The 20,317-nt window shown below is 41.8% G+C and overlaps 1 long non-coding RNA gene across 2 annotated transcripts; it reads left to right on the top strand.

Annotated features, from left to right (window-relative positions):
• The first annotated feature begins 5,021 nt into the window (after nt 1-5,021).
• LOC130202636 (uncharacterized) lies at nt 5,022-6,965 on the top strand. Of its 2 annotated transcripts, XR_008833381.1 has the most exons (5): nt 5,022-5,097; nt 5,961-6,019; nt 6,104-6,197; nt 6,338-6,433; nt 6,573-6,965. It is a non-coding gene; the product is annotated as an uncharacterized LOC130202636 (long non-coding RNA). The 2 variants fall into 2 exon arrangements; XR_008833380.1 differs by having other exon boundaries at nt 6,104-6,433.
• Nucleotides 6,966-20,317: the final 13,352 nt, after the last annotated feature.

Here is a 20,317-nt window from a genome sequence, read left to right as displayed (position 1 = left end):
TAGCAGATGTTTAGAACTCAGCCGTTCATAAGAGCTTTCGCACTTCCTTCAAACTACTTAAAGCTAGTAGGGGGAATTTTATTTCTTTTGTTGATTTTGCTGCTACCAGTCAGTAGCGTTTCTACCACTAGTAGTGTGAATCTTTGGGGTTCTTTGATGAATGGCAGTATATATAACAATCTCCCTGATGGTTTTGTTTCCTTATGTAGGTACATTGTCAATAATAATAATTTTTTAAAATTAGGTTTCAGAAAAAAGATTGTGGTTTGGGTTAAAAACACTACTGTTAGGATCTGTGTGTTTCCTGTTTTATGTTGAAGTCCCTGTCTCGTTTCCTGTTTCCCTGCTCTTCCCTCCCTGTGCTTGTCTGTTTCTTTCCTGATTGTTTCCAGCCACGCCCTGATTGTTTCCACCTGTGTCTCGTTCCCCTGTGTATTTAATCTGTGTCCTTCTGTTTGTCTGGTGTCGGATTGTCCTTTTTGTTCCTGTGTGGTGTTCGTCCGTGTTCTTGTCCTGGAAATAAAGCTGATTTCTCGCGAAACTCCGGCTGCGTTTGGGTCCTCCACACCGCACCATAACAACTACATGTGTAAAGGCACGGTGAAACTTCACAATGTAAACACAGACAAGTCAAGTCAAGTCTTTTTTATTGTCAGATGCACAGAATGACACAGGGTCAGACTGGGCACTGAAATTCTTAGGACAAGGCACCACACAAAAACTACCATAGCATAATATAACATAACATGACATACACTCTGTACAAGTACTCTGAACATAATACTAACATATAACATATAATACACATAATAAACTAAACTACAGACAAATGGGAGAAGCAGGTAGTGCAATAAAAGTGTAATTACAAGACACACTCCACATTGTGGGTTTCACATGGTCAGGGGGTACAGCTGTCTCCTGGGTGAACATCCTGTTTGTTTGTAGTTTCCATCCAAATTCTTCTTCTTCTCGGTCAACAAACACAGGCATGCATCAATTGCATGTGGACACAGACAAAAAAAAAAAAACAACATTTTTTCACGTAATATAATGGAAAAAAAAAAAAAAAAAAAAAAAAAATTTCAGTGTTGGATTTATCGTTAGCTTCTCGGCTGAATGTCTCTCGATTACAGCATCTCAGAAATATAAAGTATGTTATACACCACATACCTTGATAATAAATCAATGCACTGTGTGCATTGCTCTTCAGCCAACCAGAATATGTGACAGTTTGGTGATTTCCCATCATTATTAGTAACTTCATGCAGAGCGGGCTCTGGCAGCTAGCCGGAGTTGCAGTGTGTGTGGGGGGGCGGGGGGCTTAGCAAAGGGTCGACTGGCACACCGTTGTGGTGGAAGGTGGGGGTGAGGAGACGTGGGGTGGTGCGGTAGAATCCTGTGATTGCCTCCAGACAAAATAAAAAAGCATGAACATTGCGGATCACCACTCTGAATTGTATGCGGGACTTTCCCATACATGAGCATGAGCACACACAGACAGACACGGTACATAATCAAATAATCCATAGAAGGGAAGAATATATTTCATCTATCGCTGGAAAGGTGGAAGATAAACTGCTGAAATCTTCCCGTCAGACGTGACTGCCCTGATCTGTTGTTTTAACGGAATTAGGAGGATCTGAGGTGGATTATTGTCGGGGCTGAACCAACAGTGTGTGGGACCGCCGGGCTGCGCTTCAATGTTCCATGCATTTTATACTGTTGTCAGAGTGATGTGACGGGGAATGAAAGGCTTTTCTGTGCACATAGGCTGAGTCGTCGGGAGAAGGAATGTAGCATGCTATTGAACTCTGCTGTAGACACAATGATTAAGGGAAGAGACATATTACTCTGCGCCCTATGAATTGGGGATTAAATGAATTCCAAACTGATTACCATCTGGCAAGAGAAACTTTTCTTTCCCCGCTGAAAACTCCCATTGCTCTGGTGCCGTGTCAAACTAACCCCGTCATGCAACTATTGAGTGATTTGTCATGCAGCGGGGGCTGGAATGGAATTAACGCTAATCTGACATCCAACTTCTATTTTACATGGGCACCTGCACACTGATGGAGTGAAGGGGAATTCCCAGCCCAAAACACACGCACTGCTGTTCCTACAAGCAGCCAACGCTGCATGTTGTTTACATTTTTTTTAATGTTATCGACACTTCTAGTAATTTTTTTCTCCTCATCATAGTCTGCTCATAGTCATGTTTTGTGTAATTTTTTGTTTCAATATAAATTGAGTTACGTTTTCAGTCATATAAAGAATCAGTGTTTCTACAACATACAATGAGTCTGGTTAACAAAGGTTTCATTATTTATTCTCAAATGTGTTCACAAACTAAAAGGCGTCTGTAACAGTACCATTGAAATGTTTTATAATAAAACGTTGGACGAATCTGGCAACATTTCTCAATATTTAGTTTTAAGATTTTTAAATGTGCATTTTTTGTTAACTGTTTCCTGGCATGTTACAGCCACCGATTAGCGGTAAAATAGCGTGAACCCATTATTAGCACGATGTTTGTATTGGGTCTTTTTTCCCCCCACACCATACATGAAAACATCGCTCAATAGCACAACTAGTGGCCACATTGGTAAAGGGTGTTCCGAGTATTTATCTATAGTATGTTTATTTATAACCCGCTTTTGTCTACAGGGATCGCCAACATCGTCACTAAATTATAGATCCTTAAGATATTCATAATGCAGAGTTAGCTATGTATTCATTAACTCCTGCAACCACATGAAAACAATAGTGGATGTATGCACGCTGTGGTTTTTCTTCGGGTGGAGGGTTATTTTGGCTACTGTTCAGTTTTTTCGCTGGATGAAAACCCAAAGTAATCTAATTAGGAAAAAAAAGAATGCCAAGGGTCCCATCTAGAAAATAGGCAAATAGTTGATGGTGGTCGTAGATTGTCTTATTTGGCTGCACAATGAGACCGGTAAATTAGAATTGAATGTTTCTTTAACTGCAAATATACATGGATTGTGGAACAGAAGTGACCGAACAGAAACGGAAAGTAATGAGATTACAATGGACTTTCGGTTCTCCAGTCCATTCCCATTACCGAGCGTCATTTGAAGTAGGCGTTCAGTGTTGTGTAGCAGATGACACTGCCCTCACCGGGGCTGCCTGGAATAGAACGACGCCATGGTGCGAATGTGGGTCTTCTAATTTGTGGCCATTACTTTGTTGCTATTGGTGTTGAGATTATTTTTAACAATAGGATATAACCTTAATGAAGAGCATTAGGTAATGTAATGATCAATAATGGGCGAATTTACCGAGGGTGGATGAGTGAAAAGTAGCCGGCCGTGAAAGAAAATCTGCCAAATAATATCTTTTAAGAGGGAATAAGGGTGAAATAATTCACAGGCTGACACTCCCCCCCCCAAACACTTATTTATGTAGAAATGTGTGTGTCGGGAGGGAGGGAGGGAGGGATGATGTGTTTTAAAATTCTAGTCATTTTTGTTGCCATCCCACAGCAATGTGTCACTGCCAAATGCTTTATCTGTCAACTGCACTCTTGCCCGTAGACGGCCCTGGGCCTTGGGAGACTTCACGGTGGCTTTTCTTTTTTCCTCTTTCTTTCCTCTGACGTCTGCCTGTGGCAGGTGTGCAGTCATCACAACTCTATTAGCTTCACCACGGCAATAAAAACACATTAACCCGCTACTCTGAGGACCCCGCTCATTACCTCGCTCGGGCTCTGGAGGAGCTTGGTTGACTGGGACGGGCTGTCTACTAATGGATGTTGGCCAGTACACGTGTGCACACTGAAGGGGCCTCGGGAAGCCCTCGGCACCCGACATGACCCAACCGGTCCAGTCTCAGGTTTGCATGTATTCAAACGTGATGTTTTCATTGCACCTGAAAGGACAGCAAACAGCTCACGTTCCACTTTTAATCTGCCAGTGTGCCAACAATTCAAATGACAAACCTGTAATTAGAAATTACCTGCGTGAAGCACGATTACAACCATCAAATATTTCAGGAAAACTTCCACTGTTTCTTATCCGTTATGTTAAATTGTACTCACTTAAGGGTTCTCTATACAAAGTTTAGAGCAATAATATAGCAGCAAACAACTATTAAATATGTACGGCCTTTAGTTTTGGCAGCACTGTTGCCATTGTCTGCGCTGTTGACAGTGTTATCTCAGCCGTTGCCTTGAGAGGCAAAAGATATGCTCTTGAGTTTTATTGAGCATCAAGTATTTTCAGAGACGTAGGAACATGTCAATATTCCAACAACAAAGTCCTAAAGATCAAGACACTCGTTGTTTCTTGGGAAGGAGGGGTATTAAATGGGCCCAGGAATCTAAAGATTCAAGAGCTTGTATCTGAAGTGGCTGTTGTGTGGTTTTCCAAATGGAAAAAAACACATGGTGGTGAATTACTTTTCTGTCTTATTTCAACACAACCATTGATATATTGATATCAAGTGTCTGCTGATATGATATTGATTCATATTTTTCTTCATTGGCAATGTGCATACACTCAAAAAAGTGGGACTGAGCTCAATTAATATTTACTAAATAAATACTAGTAACCTTTACATAAAAAATATGTGTGTGTGCAGTTTGGCATATTATGTTGATTTAATACAATTTGAATTATTTATCAATTGCATTTTACTCATTTTTGTTTGAATAATATCAGCTCAAAATCACTGAGTAGAATTTAATCATATTTTATGAGTAAAGTCAACAATGTCGAAAAATTAATAAATTCTACTCAATGGGAACTCTTCAGTTTTAAACGCCATACACTTCCGCCCAAGGAATTTGCGCCACACCTGACTTTCCGGTACACAAAGCTGGATTTATTCTTAGCAAACTAGGTTAGAAGAAAACAGCACAGACAGAGACAGACAGACAGCCCGTCCAACAGAGAGAGAGAGAGAGAGAGAGTTCAAAGGAGAGGGGCCAGGTGCAGTACACAAAAAAAGCAGATTGAACTGTTGAACCCGGTTTCGCGCCACTTCTCCGCAGTTTGGGCTGCGCGCTGCTCTCCTGCTTCAGTGACTCACTAAAAGCCACAGAAAGAACGACAGCCTCCTGACATGGCATCTCTTCTTGAGGTAAGAATGCCAACTTAATTTAATTTCAGAGTAAAAGTTGTATTGAACGGGCAACGTTCGTGACACTGAGGTTTCTACTCGGCTCTCCCGTGAGGGGTTGAGCTAGCCTCATGTGAGCTAGCAGGTAGCTACTTTTGAATTCGAGGCATGGTGTTCTGCAGTTCTGTGTCGCCTTGGGCGTCAAGAGTAAGTTAACTTAGCTATCTGATGGTTAAGTGTGTTGACGTTTCTTTAACATCGTCGATGTAACGTAGGTTGTCGGTTTCTGTGTTGAACGAGCCAACATTAGCTTACTTTACACATGTTAGCTGAGGTAATGTTTAGCTAACGCTCATATTATAGGTTCATTACTGTGGCAGGTGGGTTAAGACACCTGAGGGGTCACGTGCTACATACTTCATCTAATAACGACCATTTTATTGAAGTGCTTTGAAAATGGTTCCAAGCAGACATGTGTAGACAAGCTCACATATACCGGAGAGGTCAGTCCGGACAGTCACGTGACCAGACACTTATTGTAGGTGTCTGTTCACGTGATCTCGGGACTCTGTTCACGTGACGCTCTTAACTTGATGCTGTTGACGTGGTCGGGACTCTGTTCACGTGACTGTTGTTAACATGACGCTTATAACTGCGCTGTGGCGGGACATGACAGCTCACAGCTCCTCAGAAGCTCCATGCACCGTGAGCTGTCCAGTGAGGGGATGGTTTCATGATCAAATCTTCATTTACTGTCCACATTATCAGATGAGGACGTCACCAAAGGGAGTGTCCTTTGAGTCAATGTTTACATTTATGTACAGATAATTAAGAACAATTAGTTAATTGTAAAATGCTAATTATTTTCTCCTGCCACCTTTCAGACATTGTAATCCAACTTGGATGGAACAACTTCGTGACCTTAATGACACCCAGCAACACGGTGAGATTATAATCCATTTAAATGCCAGAAGCAAGCAATTATTTGTTTTTAAGATGTTTTTTTCTTTATTTGTGTTAGAGCTAGAGACACACAAGCACCACAGGGGAGGATCTGCAGCAAAGGGCCCACCGGAAATCAAACCTTGGCCGCTATGATGACGACAACATGGGGCACTTAAGTGTGAATCTAGCCTTTTCATTTTTATTTACAACATTAGCATTGAAAAGAGCAAAAGTTGATGCTTGAGATGATTTTGTTTTTACTGAAGAGGATGTATGTCCTCCCCTTGTCCTTTATCCCCTTACTCTTTCTTTTTAGGTGTGATTACGACTACCAGCATGAACCTCAACACCTTCTTTGCTGTTCCACTAGTGTGACCCATGATCGGATCCAAGTTGTCAAGGATAAACGGGAGTAAGTTGTTTTAAGTTCAGTGTCTTAATTTAACAACAGAATAAATTGTTATTGTTCGAACCACCTAGTCATGTTGTAAATGCTATGTAAAGTTATATTATTGTTAATCTTTTCTATTTTGTCTTTTTTCTGGCTGTAGAGAGAATCATGTCCGCCCACAGACAACCGGTTGACCTGTAAGTCTTCAAGCAGTAATGATGACTACGCCTTAAGTTCCAGTTTCCTGAACATCATGTCGGCATGAGATTCTGTCCCCACCTGTCTTCAGTCTGGACCCAATGAGTTGTTTTTTTACAGGGGGTTTCAGTCACATGGTTTATTTCGAGGCTTTGTCTGAGTTTCAGTGCTGCAGTTATTTACCATTCAGGTGTGTTCAGAAAAATCCAATTTGTCATACTCATTTGAAGGGCTTGCTGCAGTGATTCTTTTGTGTACACCAGGATTTCTTTGTATTTTGGCATTTTACACAAATGTTTTTGAAAGATGGTCAACAAAGTTGCACAAATAAATGTTTACATGCTGCTTTCCTAAATGTGGTAATTTTTTAACTGCGCCTCAGTAAATTCTTGCAAAAAGAAGGCATGACATTAAGTAGATTCTACATTTAAAAAATATGGCAACAAAGTGACAATCATTAACTTTACATAGATTTTAAGTCATGTGGTACCAATTATAAGTTGATTTGAAAAATTAATTTCAGTTTAAATGTGTAGAATTAAGTAACATTCTTCCAAGTTATGAGTTGATGTAACTTATTTTATTTATTGAATCCAAATCATTCTTATCCAGATATTTAGAAAAATAGCATAGTTTTCACCCATAAAATTAGTAAATATAAATCAGTATTATCCAGATATTTACTAAATAGAAATCAATTTTATCCACATAATTAGTAAATATAAATTACTTTTTGACAGCTATTTGGTATATCTAAATTACTTTCTTTTGAATACCTAGTAAATATTAATCATTTCCCCTGTATAATTGATTTGGATTTACTCAACATTTGCCATATTATTAGTAAATCCAAAATATTTGTATTTAATATTTTGTTTAAATTCGCTAAATTAAATCAATAGTTTTTAATCAAAGATGAAGTATTAAATTATATTCAATTATATTAATTGTCACTTTGTTGCCTTAATTTTATTGAGTAGACAATGGTCAAACTTTTCTGAGTGTAGTTACAGTACAGCAAATCTGAGGTACAATGAATGAACCAGTTAAAATGTGTTTTAAATGTGTTTCCTTCGTGTAATATTTTGTACAGTTGACCAATGTACAGTTTGGATGACAATGCAACAGTTTTCTCTTGTTTCCCCTCGTCAGATTGTCTAGCTCCTTGCACTTCTTCCCCATTCTGACTTCGTTTTGGCCATGTTGAGACCACATTAAGTCACTTGGGATGACCCCGAAAATTCATGAAAATATTCTGCAATTACCTTTCAGCAGGCATCGTTCTTCTTTGCTCTCGAGATAAAATTGAACAGCTGAGATAGATGATAGTTTTCATGAAAATGTGGAGAGCCTTAGATTCCCTATTTCTAAAAACAATTAAAATTCAAGGTAGGGGCCATGAAACCGACTGCCTTCTCCTTTGTGTCTGCTGTCCAGGCTCAGCTCTATCAGGTCTACTCAGAGCCCAACATGGGACGAAGCCCCCCCGCCACCCATCTTAGAAAAGTCACAGGTAGTATTTTGGACCTTTTTGAAGGCCTCTTGTATCCAACACTGCTGGAGTTAGTGTTAAATCACACTCTACTCTGAGGCATGCAAGGCTGCCTTTTTAGAAAAAAGACGAAATCCCCCATCACTCTCCACGACAGTGCCATCCCTCAACAAAAGACAAGCATAATAGGTCGCCACATACCACACTTGGCCCTCTCTGCAGGCATTTCCATCTGCGCCCTGATAAAGAGGCCTATTGGTGCTCTTGTAGGGCGGGATTGGAGGTCTGACTGGCTCACCGCAGGGGTTTGTCCACCTCCCTTGCTGTCCTCGCTAATCCCGGTCTTGACAACCGGTGAGAGGACCAATCACAAGATTCCTGCCAGGTCCTCTAAATCCACCCAGGTCAGGGATAATTAGCCAGCAGATTTCTCTTTCAATCCACTGTCTGAACACGTCTGAGAAACGGCATCTGTGAGAGACACATGTGCTGGATCTCAATGGGATTAAGGGAGGTGCAGAATGGTGAGGGTCAGCTTCTGTAGCAGCATCCAGGCCTCTCCGGGAGATCAAAATGTGGCCCCCTCTTCTTCTTTCTTTTTCATGGGAGACATGCCTGGAGATTTGGCAATGATTAAAAGCTGTGCCGCTCTCTTCAAGCGAAACCGTCAGTTATGTCAATGTTTTGTTTCATCACGAATTATTTTGGAAGGGCTGATTTCATGTGCCTGGAAGGGAGCCAACAAGTACTACTTCTTCATGTTTAGTTTGGCTTTGGTTAAACCAACTTAGAAAGTAAAGAATCAAAAGGTGGTCATCACTAACACGTCTTTGTTCTCATCTTCTGCTCAAGGGTCCTGAAGAACAGAAAGAAATCTGCAAAACAAAATGCGAACTCCATAAAACTGTTTTTGAGGAAACAATCACAATTTAAGGTCCACACATTTCAACATTTAAAAAAGAATTATTTTTCAAACAACTGATATGTTTTTAGGATCTTTAAGCCCGCTCCATGGAATATTATTTGCCGTCATACATTTTTGTCGACTTTCTCCTGACGTTCTTTGATTGACTTTGTGCAGTGGATATGTTGCCTTTGATATTAATTGGGAAACTAATTCTGGCAAGTGACAAACAGGCTTAGAACAAAAAGTGATCGACAGCTGACTTCTAACTTTCTTTCAGCAAAACCAAAAACTGAACAATCGCGTGCCAGCGACTCCGTGGTTGCAATGGGTCGATCGAAGGGGCAATCGCCTCACTAAGCCGTGACATAATTTAAATGGGTGTGGCTAGGACTGTCGCCTCACAGCAAGAGGGGGCCAGGGTTCGATCCCTAATTCCAGGCGGTCCTTCTATGTGGAGTTTGCACGTTCTCCCCATGGTTCCCTCCGGGTTCTCCGGCTTCATCCCACAGTCCAAAGACATGCAGGGTTAATTGGAGACTCAAAATTGCCCCACGGTGTGAATGTGAGCATCAATGGTTGTCTGTCTCTGTATGTGCCTTGCACCCCCACGACCCTAAAAAGGATAAGCGGATTGGATAATTGAATGGAATAATTTAAATGGTGTGATTCAGAGCCGCACCCTCAAGTGGCCATTCAAGGAACTGTTTCTGGCAGGTTCACTTTTGTTTTTCAGACCTGGAGGTTACACATCAATTGTGTTTATCAAAGATGTACCGTTGTCTAGTTTTACAAGTCATCGCCATTAGGAACACAAGATAATTATTCCGGCACTGCGGCAAAACGTTCGCTCGTAATTCTGCCCGCCGACAATGTGTCCGCAGACGGTGATTTAGGAGCTCCGTGCAGACGAGCAGCACAAAGAGGCAGGCGCATTACCACCATTGATGGAACCCAACTCCGAGCCCCTTACTCCATTCCCCACCCATTCAAGAATCACATTAAGGTTGCAGAGAGCGGTTTTATTGCTTTTAGCTTTTCAATTAGGCTGGATAATTTGTGTCCACCTCCTTTAGATTAGATTTTAAATGAGAAACATGTTGTGCCATTAATTATCACAATTCTTATCTTGTGGACAAAGCCCTTTAATGCCCAGGAGGAAAGAGAAGAAAGGGAAAAAAAAGTGATCCTGTGATGAACAGTGCAGATCACGGCTGGGCAGCGGACAACATAGATGATTAGCTCAGTAATCGTGAGACGGGCGATGACGGTGAAGGCCCTTCACAGAGCCGCCTTACCCAGCCGGTGCGTCCGTCAGACTACCCGACACCCTGGCGTTCTCCAGACATGTGTGGGTGTAATCTGTCCCGAGGTGGTGTTGGTGAGCTGCAGAAGATGTTTGTTCTTTCGGCCAGCACCGCAGCACTCCTGCTTCCCGCCCAGCCGAGGACCAAACAATTCACTCCTCGTCAGCTCTGAAAGTGGGTCAGGCCTGTGTGTAGCTCCTGCTGCGGTTCGTCTAAAGCAGGACGTGTGCAGGCAGACACAGCAGGCTGCTATTTATATAAATATATAAATACATATATATATATATATGGTACTGTATGTCTGATAAGATCGTCAGGAGCCATTGGTGGTGTTTCGGAAACAAAACTAGGTTTAGGTTTCATATTATAATATTCGTGTAGATTACAGTTTAGGTGTAAATTACACACCCAAAATTAGGTGACTACATTACATGATGTAAATTAAAAACAATGACTTAATGTTGAACACTCGCAATTTAAAAGACAACATTGATTTTGAGATTTACATGGAGACATGGGCCTGTGCCTCGAAGCTCAACGTCCTCTCATCTCGGGGTAGTCACATGGTCATCACAGACGGCTCGAGCAGTCTGCAAATATTGGTTTGATAAGACAGGTACTCCAAAACGTTGGTGATGGACACCTTGGGAATGAGACCGGGCAGAACCCGCTTGGGCCCAGCCCAGAAAGGAGTTCTCGTCCCCCTATCACTCCAGTTATAGACACTCCAGACAACACTTGTGAATCCAGATGACGATGTAGAGACTTTTAGAAGCATTTAAAAAAAGTTAATTTTTTTAATAATTGGAAAATAAATGGGATTTCATCATATAAACAACCATAAATTGACTGATAAAAAAAGAAACCATTGAACTTCAAAAGGCTTCTAGACGGACGCACCAGTATATGTGGCGGCTGGAATGCGGCGCAGATTTACCCAATGGAGTCCTGGAGAATAGATCTGGTTGCCCTACTTTATCGGTTTGCACCGGTACATGACAAGTCATTGCTAATGATCACCGTGAGAAGCAGCGGCTTGACCTTTAATTAAGAACTTTCCTGCTCAAATGTATTAATAATGACATTACAAACCTTGTTCAAACTGCTTTGGCAATACTGAAGTTAAAGATCCCGGCAGGAAAGTAGATTTGAGTTTTGAATCAGAGAGAGAGAGCGAGTGTAAATAAGGTTCTGTTAATATGGTGACTATTTCCCGCAAGCCAATAATTTGTAGGCGCGTTAGTCTGTTTTAGGTCCTTTTATTTTGATGCTCTTCAGCGGAGACCGGAATTAGATGTAAATCTCGTAACATGACTTTGCAAAAAGTACGTTAGCTGACAGTGTTCTGAAGGAAAAGGTGTTCATGAGTATTTTTCTGAAGTACTTTATGAACTGCTAAGAACCCAGCTGGAACAGGAACAAGGTACTTTGTCTTTTACTTGGGCTTTGACTACATGTTTAGTGACTTTATTTGATTAATTAACTTATAAAATGGATTGTCATAAGATGCTAAAGCTACGCTTTTAACTATATGTTCCCCGTAAGAAAGAGAGCATGTTGTGATTAATGCCCACATGTATATATGAAAGTCATCTAATTAATGTTTACACTCTTAAGAGCTCATCTGTTTTATTTGTTCCATAGCTCTTACGGTGACTTCTGGAAATTAAATAGAAAAGGAGAAAATCAAAAATGTATGTTCGGCAATAAGACTCATGGTTGAACATGAGTAAAAGCAATTCTGGAAACATCAGTACGCTTCACTATTGTCCGGCTGAGGTCCGCTACAGAGTGTAACCCAGCATGTATATGTACATTATATATGTCTAGGAACATATGCACGTGCATATGAATGCTGTGTCCATGGAGTTCCTGTGGAGTTCCCGGCTGCTTAACATGCGATAACGACGGCTGAATATCTCTCTCTCGCTCTCTCTCGGGACAGCATGCACGTGGCTCTGCTTCTGGAGGCCACTTCCTGCTGCAGGAGAGGGAGCTGCTGCAAAGTGCTGAAGCAGGAGCTTGAGTTTAAAAAAAAGAAGGTTTGTTTGCTCCGAGGTGCTTTCCTGCTCGCCTCGGAGGAGGTGGCTCGTGCATGCTTTGATTGGCCGGCCAGATGGTGATGATGAGACTCACGAGCCGGAGATGGCTGACAGCATGCGCGCGCTGACCACCTCGGAAGGAATGGGTTTTAATGTGGAATGTAATACACTCAAGGGCACCCTTCCTCCGACAAGTCTTTGTTTCCGCTTGATTGCATATTTGACTGAAAGTGCATTACAGTAAATCTTTCGGTTATTTTTTCTCTCATGAATGTAACTTCACTAACCAAAAAGGGCTATTAGAAGTACTAAACCTCCCCTTTGAATTAGACTATAAATCATTATTGTATTGTGTTATTATATTAGCTATTCCAATTTCCCTAACAGAGCAGGCTCTGCCTTCTCAGAAGAAAACACACCCTCAAGGGTTGATTCTTTTTTTATTTCACATCTTTGCAATTCCAGCACATTGACCTAATTGTAACCTGTTTTCCATACGGAGCTTTTTGAACATTCACTCCATCGTCTTTTGATGTTGTTCGCAATGGAAAAGCTCCATTTGCTTTCAGATGAGCAAATATTTCTGCAGAAAGCGAGAGTGCAATATGTAATTAAAGTCCCCGGTTTCTACCTTCAGGTATATACGCTTACCATTTGATCTTCATCTTCATGTTTTTTTCAGTCGGATTCTAAAAGAACTCCATCCTTTCAGAGGACAGGATGCCGAAGGTACTTGAGTTTAACTACAAACGAATGGAAGCAAATTAGAGTTGTATATATAAATATAGACATGAAGCTACTGAAAACATGTCAAACATTCAAACACCACTGCATTCAGAGCATTGAAATATGTTTTCTTTGAAAATCATGGACCCAGAATTATTTGTTCTGAATTAAACTCTGATTTGAAATCACAATAGATGAACATTAATATAAATATGTTTGCAATGATCACAAATTCAGATAACACAGTTAAGTTTCCGAATTTTTTATTTTATTTGGGTTACTCCAATTTAGATCTCCATTAAAAATCTATATTAAACACAAATTTGACAAACATAGCCCCTTCATTGTCTTTATTAGTCATCTTTGGGTGATCATGTTAAAGCAGTGCCACGCTCTTTGATCACATGACAGACCGTGCTTCGATAGGACAGATTTAAGTCCAATTGCGTTCAGGTTTCATTGCCTACATTACTTTTCGTTGTTGAGTGCTTAATCAAAACAGTGGAACTTTCATTTTGAGCTGTTTTGGCGGCCCCTGTGGACAAAAGTGGTAATGTCTCCGAGTGCCAGAGTCCCTTTAGAAAAACCTGCTCAGAATGTTCTAAATTGGCTTCAGGGTCAAGCATCATTCCTGCCCGTTCTCATTCCCACACCATCAAATACCGACACACAAGGTATGTCACCGTAGGCTACGTAACAAAAGTACCAAGAGACAAAGAGACGTGACCTCGATGACACGATAAACCACCAACTACTGGCCACGCCACTGGCTTCAAACACATTAAGCCAATTGGATCCGAGAGACAGTTTAACGGCCCTCTCTTCTCCCATCAAGAGCTCGGGCAATTTAATCCATGTTTTGCAGCTTTTGTAATTCAGCCTCCACTCAAACACCCCAAGATACTTGTAATTACCGACAATAATTGAGTTTGTGTCGATGTGAAACACAGCTTGGGCTGGACGGGACTGGGAGGAGAGCATTTGTTGTGCTCGTTTGGCAGAATGACAGTGATCCAAAGCTGCAAAGACAACAAGCGCGGCACCTATTTAAATGTTTGGTGCAATGAAATTAAATGTGACACAACGCTGGGAAAAGGGTAGCGCACCCCACAGCCAGATCCGGGGTGGTTGTAATTAACTTGCGTGTGACGGGAACGCAGCGTTTATGACAGCCTCGCTAACTTTCCGTCAGTTGGGGGGGGGGGGGGGGGGGGCTCATTGTCTCATCTGTCAGCCTCTGATTGGAAAAGTTTACCTCCGAACTCTCTCCGATTGCCAAGGCTGTGCGTTACTTGCATGCGTGAGAGTCCTATTCGTCAGCCAGAAAGAGCTTATAGGAGAATTGCTGGATAATGCAACCATTTTAATTTCCTAAAGCAACAGAAGTTTAGAGATTAAGGTAGTATCTGATCCATCACCTGGTTTGGTTCCCCGGGATGGCAATCTGGGATGTGACAGGGTTCTCACTCACAAAAAAAAAAGAGAAACTATGAAACTGTGGCTACTTGTGTACTAGAATGTGGGTATGAGGTGGCTCAAAAATATAGAAAATTCCCAGCAGTTGTTGGGCCTCCCGTATCATTGTTTACGGCTACATTTCAAGTATTGTTTGAAAGGCTCCGCTCCGTTGCAACACCGACATCTCTTGGATCGCTGCCTGGACTGCGAGCGAGGAAAAAAGAAAAGCGTTGGTGTAACGGGAGGGGGGAGCGCAATGCAGCTGGGTGAGGGAATGAGGGGGGGGGGGCAGGATGGTCGACACTTTGGCCGAACGGGTTCCCGGTGTCCTCCAGAGTCGTCCAGCTGCGTAAATGAGCACCAGAGCAAGACCGCCAACAGCCAAGCCAAATCACACACGTGTAACCGAGGCGATGTCCTTCCACCCCGGTCGAGGTCGGCTTGTTAGTTTTCAGGCTTCGTCACAGACAGTTTCTTTTGTTTGTTTGTTTCTTACTTTTTTGGACTGTGTAGTTATGTCTTGCAAGCGGCGGCCCTCTCCTGGAGCCGTCTGTTTGCCATACGGCCGACGGGAGGAGGGGGTGGGCTCTTGAAGTTCTGATTCTCCTGGACCTCTGCAGGCTTTAGGGAGACTCGAGGCAAAATCGCAGGGGAAACGTAGAAAGTTGCTTCTAGGAATGGATTTCATGGTCTGGCTCCAGCATAGTTTTGTGAGGTGTTTTTGCCTTCACTCACTCACTCACACTCTCTCACACTCTCTCACACACACACGCAAACTCACACATATACACACTTGTTTGTTTGGTGTCAGGGCCCCCGGACCCTGGAAGAGTCTTGATGTTGAAAACAGCCTTACTACCTCTAAAACTCTTTGAATAACACATTTTTAAGAAATAGTTTGTCCCCACGCTGTCCCTATTTAAAATGTATTCCAATAACCTGGTCTTTCTTTATTGATCAAACAAATTGGTATTTTCAAAATGATGTTCATCTTTGGTTTTTGGTTTTATAACTTGGTTGTATTAAACAAATAAAGGTTATTATTATGAATTAAATAAATAGATACAATTTACGTTTATTGTCAATTTCAGGAAATTCTATTTTCCATTCATATCTTCTCTTGAATCGTCTTTAGATTAAAAGAAATTATTAAATTTTTTGGGACTAAGAAAAACAATTAATGATGGATTTTGAAAGCACAACATGAGCAGCAGAACACATTTAAGCATAACATTACCCAGACAACAAACATATTTGTGATTTGCTTATCTCATAATAATCAAATGCTAAAAATAATGAGCACACATTTGAACTCGAAACACTGTTATTGAATCTCTGTACAGTAATGAGTTGCTAAATAACAGCGTGTTCATTTCCTATATTTTCACTAATACCTCCTCCAGCACGCTTCCCCAATTGGCAAACCTTTTGGAGATCTCCCTCTGCGGGATCCTCGAGGGCCGAAAAAAGTCTTCAGGCTTGTCATATTTAGTCCATATCCCACGGGGCCTGATATTTCTGCCATGTGCTTCCTCTGTGTATGTTATTAATCCTCATTAGGCCGTGGCGAGGCTCTCATCGAGTGCTCCGAGGTCTCTGAACCAGTTCTGTCCAGGGACGGCTCGAGGAGACGAGACCGGTACGGCCGGTGTTTGGGACTGAGCTCTTTTCTGTTCATATTCTATCGTCGTGTTGCTTAATTTAGACGTCATAAGAAGCACGATAGTGTCACTGGCTGTTCTGAGACAGCTCGTAGAATTATAACGAACCCTCGTTCATTTGGTTACTAATGCAAAAGAATGCACAACATATTTCGAGAGTGTATATGGCTAATAGTGATCAGCTGTTTATATGGATCAACAAGTCGTGGACAGAAGCATTCAAATTATGCACTCATCTGCTTACAGTGTTCATTTTGGATCTTTAGGTACGGGGATGAAAATTGTACAGTATATATTTCGTATTACGCAATTAGTTGAGTTTATTTTCTAGAATGGTGAAAAATGAAAAATTGACTGAAAATCAATGCTGTGGCTTAGTAGCCTTTTTAAAATACTGAAGTCACTGTATTGGTAAAGAGCACACTATGGACAAATTATAACTTGTACTACAGTAAACTATATTTTGCATATGTAAATGTATATTGAGGAGGTACTGTAATATATTACAATGTATATGATTGATACACAGTACAGTATGTTTATTTTTGTACTTTAAAAAAACATTTAAACCAGTTATTGATAGTCAATAACACTCAGTTATAAATACATTAAAGTTATCAACACACAGACTTTATCACTGTTTTTGTTTCTGTTACTATGAATACATTACATTAAATTCAACACCTGCTTCTTCACTTCTCTTCAACTCTTGAGCTGGTGCCGTCGCCCGTCCCTTTGATTGGCTACATCCATGCGCCGAGACCAGTGATGTCACCCTCACATTTATATTCCACTTCATCGGGCCCTTTTTGCAACTCGCACAGACGTGAACCGAAAATAAAAGACACGACCAGTTTGCACTTTATTAAAATTGGCGTTTCTCGGAGAAAGCTTTCCCTGGGAACATCTTGCGACTTCGGCCCGAGCTCAGAAAGAAGCCTCTTGTCCCGTTTAAAAGGGGATCGCCAGGCAAAGGCAGGAGCCCATGCATTCTAATAGTCCATTTTGAAGAACATTTGATTTATTACGCGGGGCATTCTCGCTGTATTACTGTTTAACATGTATGGGGATCAAAAACAAATAGACAGGAAATATTTTCTTTCCAGGTTGGGATATGAACGCCATAACAAACCACCCTGCCCATATTCATCGCCGTGTTAGGGAGTGAAATAGAATATGGAGATTTTTCATAAATGAAAGGTGACACCATGAGTTAGAGGGGATGAGTAATAAATAACCGCCACAGTGTCCAATTTCCCAAACAAGGTTATATGGGTGCATGATGTGAGGAGTGATGGCTTGGCTTTATTTCAAGACCAGCACATGACTGATATGCATGGCTTACTTTTGTAATTGTCTAGGTGCATTGGACCCAACGACAGACATAGCAATCTTTTCAGTCCAGTAATGTAGTATGTGCTAAAATGGCTTCAGAAGTGAATTATCACTTTGCTCCCCAGCACAGGGATGCGGCCGCCTCTGGAGAGCAGCGTTGCAGTCACCTCGCCTCCGACGCACCGCGGCAGGATCTAAGTGGTGCAGACTGATCTTACATTTCCAATGTGCAGGGGGAGCGTGGCGGCGCCCCTTCTGGGCGGACTGACCGTCCTGACCCAAGCATCCCCTCTGGGGAGTGGGCGCGAGGTACAGGCGTCTCGGAGGGACCCGAGAATGAACAAATTCCTAATTACACGGCGCCCCGGTGGCATTGAAAGCCCTCGAAAAAGTCCGGAATGGGTGTCATCGCTAAGTCTTTTGTTCCAGGTGAACAGAAACTTTACAGGGGCACCTTTGTCTAAGTTAGGGTGTCGGTACGCTTCGAAAGTATCTGGGGCTTTTTGTACCGGGCGATTTTCTCGATTTTCTTCCATTGCAGATATTCCCCTCTCAACATCGGCTCATCGTATATAGAGTCCATTGGACCTGGCTGGGTCTGATGCCATGGCCCTGCTGATGTGCCTCGCCCACTGCTCCTCTCTATCTCCATCTGCCTGATGATCACGGAGGTCTGGATCGTGGTCCATGCCTACTACCAACTATTCATACATACTGTCATACTCATTGAATGTGTTGTAACTCTGTATTGATTCCTTCTGTACACATGACATCTGTTGCTTCTGTCCGTCCTGGAGAGGGATCCAACTCTGTTGCCCTCCTGAAGGTTTCTTCCCCTTTTGTTCCCCATGAGAGGGTTTTTTCTTTTTCTTGGGAGTTTTTCCTGATCCCATGTGAGGTCCTGGGACAGGGATGTCGTATGTGTACAGATTGTAGAGCCCTTTGAGGCAAATTCGTTATTTCTGATAGTGGGCTATATCAAATAAACTGAATTGAATCGTCCCAAGAACGAGAATATTCTCTCGCATGGTCCTTCCACCGGTAACCAAATCGGACGAACGTCAGCGCTCCCATCGATTGACCGCAATGTGGTTTTAGAGGCTGCCATATTTTTTTCTCATCGTGCCATGAAGTGGAATTTCAGCGTCCCACTGCCTCCCTAATCACTCTAAATAAACTATTGTTCTGCCTTTTGCATGTCTTTATAACGTTGACACAATTATTCTAACTATAACACAAGAAATCTTTGTCTTGTCCTGTCTATGTTCTTTTATGTGGGTGTATTTCTGGCGGCCGATAGACAAGCCATCGAAGGTGGTGATATTTGGACACGCGACACTAGCACTCGGGGCCTCGGCACGTATACCGCAGATCACTCCAACTGGATATGCCAACTTTACGACCCAACTCTGCTTCAATTCCTTCTCGTTAAAGAGCAAATGAGCACCTGCAACAACACTGCAAGCAACACTTCTAGGGGCCGAACAATGGGCTGAACGGACACGCGATCCGAACTGCCACTGCATGAACAAATGTAAATGATGACAGATACTTCCTATGGTGTTTTAGGAAAAGTAGAAATAGCAAAAAAGACCATGGAGTGTAGACCCCGCCTACTTTCTCTCTACATCTGGCTAGGGACCATGTAAAATGGACATTGACTGACCGGCATTACATAGGACTAAGACATTAATTCATCGTATTTTTTAAATTGTTGATTTGACTGATTTAACTATTTTCTGCATTATTTTTCAAACATATTTTCAGCTTATGACATGATTTAATGTCATCAAAATGATCCATATAAGAACCAACTGCTGTTTACTATCACTGTAGTAGTATATACATATATATATATATATGTATATATAAATATATATATATATATAATAAAAGTACAATTAGAAATTCGGCCTAGTTTGAGGTTTTTTTTATTACTGGAAGTAATTGTAACGATCAATTTAATTAAATTTGACTGTTTTACTTCCTAAAATAACTGCTCTCAATCTGGGAAAGGAATAGTTTTCTCTTTAGTCTTCACAACGAAACGCGAGCAGACTCTCAGTCCGCAATGCTTTACAAATGAAAAGTTTCCTGGGAACCCCACTATGGAATGTAACTCGGTGTTACTCATCATGTTGCTCACCACGCATCTACCTGTGTTATGATTAAAATGCTGCGCTCCGGGCGACAGATTTAGCCCGGATCTCTAAAGTGGCGACTATAATAGGTAAGTAACAAGTATCTAATGGCAATGTGCAACACTGCAACAACGTATGAGAGGCTTCTCTTGGTGAACCTACAGAGAATCCTCCGCTGAATCTGCAGCGGCTCTCTAGCGAGCTTCAGCTCATTGTTTCTCGCTCTCTGGCCCAACACTTTGCTGTTTACCGCTAAAGAGACGGATATTTCCCCCAGGAGTTGGTCGAGACCAGAAAGCAGAGCAAACAGAAAGTGAATATTGAATATTCATCAGGTGGACAGACTCCAAATGAAGGGCCTGCATTCACACCAAAAGCGTTGCGAATACTCAACTCCCGTGAGTTTACACGCCTGACTTGTTGTGGTTTATACTCGGCATTCTCGCCTTAGAGGGGCGTGGCTTATCTTTTTGGCTTTACTCCGGGGAAACAGTTATAATTTCCGCCATCCACAATGGAAGAAATAACCACCATTTATGCCCTATACTTGTTGTGGACATCCCACAAACGTCGGAACATCGAACCCCCTCGTGTTTGGGTTCATAACATCATCCGTAGGTTCACAGCCCTGTGAATTTCAT

The sequence above is a fragment of the Pseudoliparis swirei genome, chromosome 12, assembly GCF_029220125.1.
Source record: "Pseudoliparis swirei isolate HS2019 ecotype Mariana Trench chromosome 12, NWPU_hadal_v1, whole genome shotgun sequence".
NCBI classification, from domain to species: Eukaryota; Metazoa; Chordata; class Actinopteri; order Perciformes; family Liparidae; genus Pseudoliparis; species Pseudoliparis swirei.
Note: the sequence above shows the minus strand (reverse complement) of the source record. Positions and strands in the feature narration are given on the sequence as shown.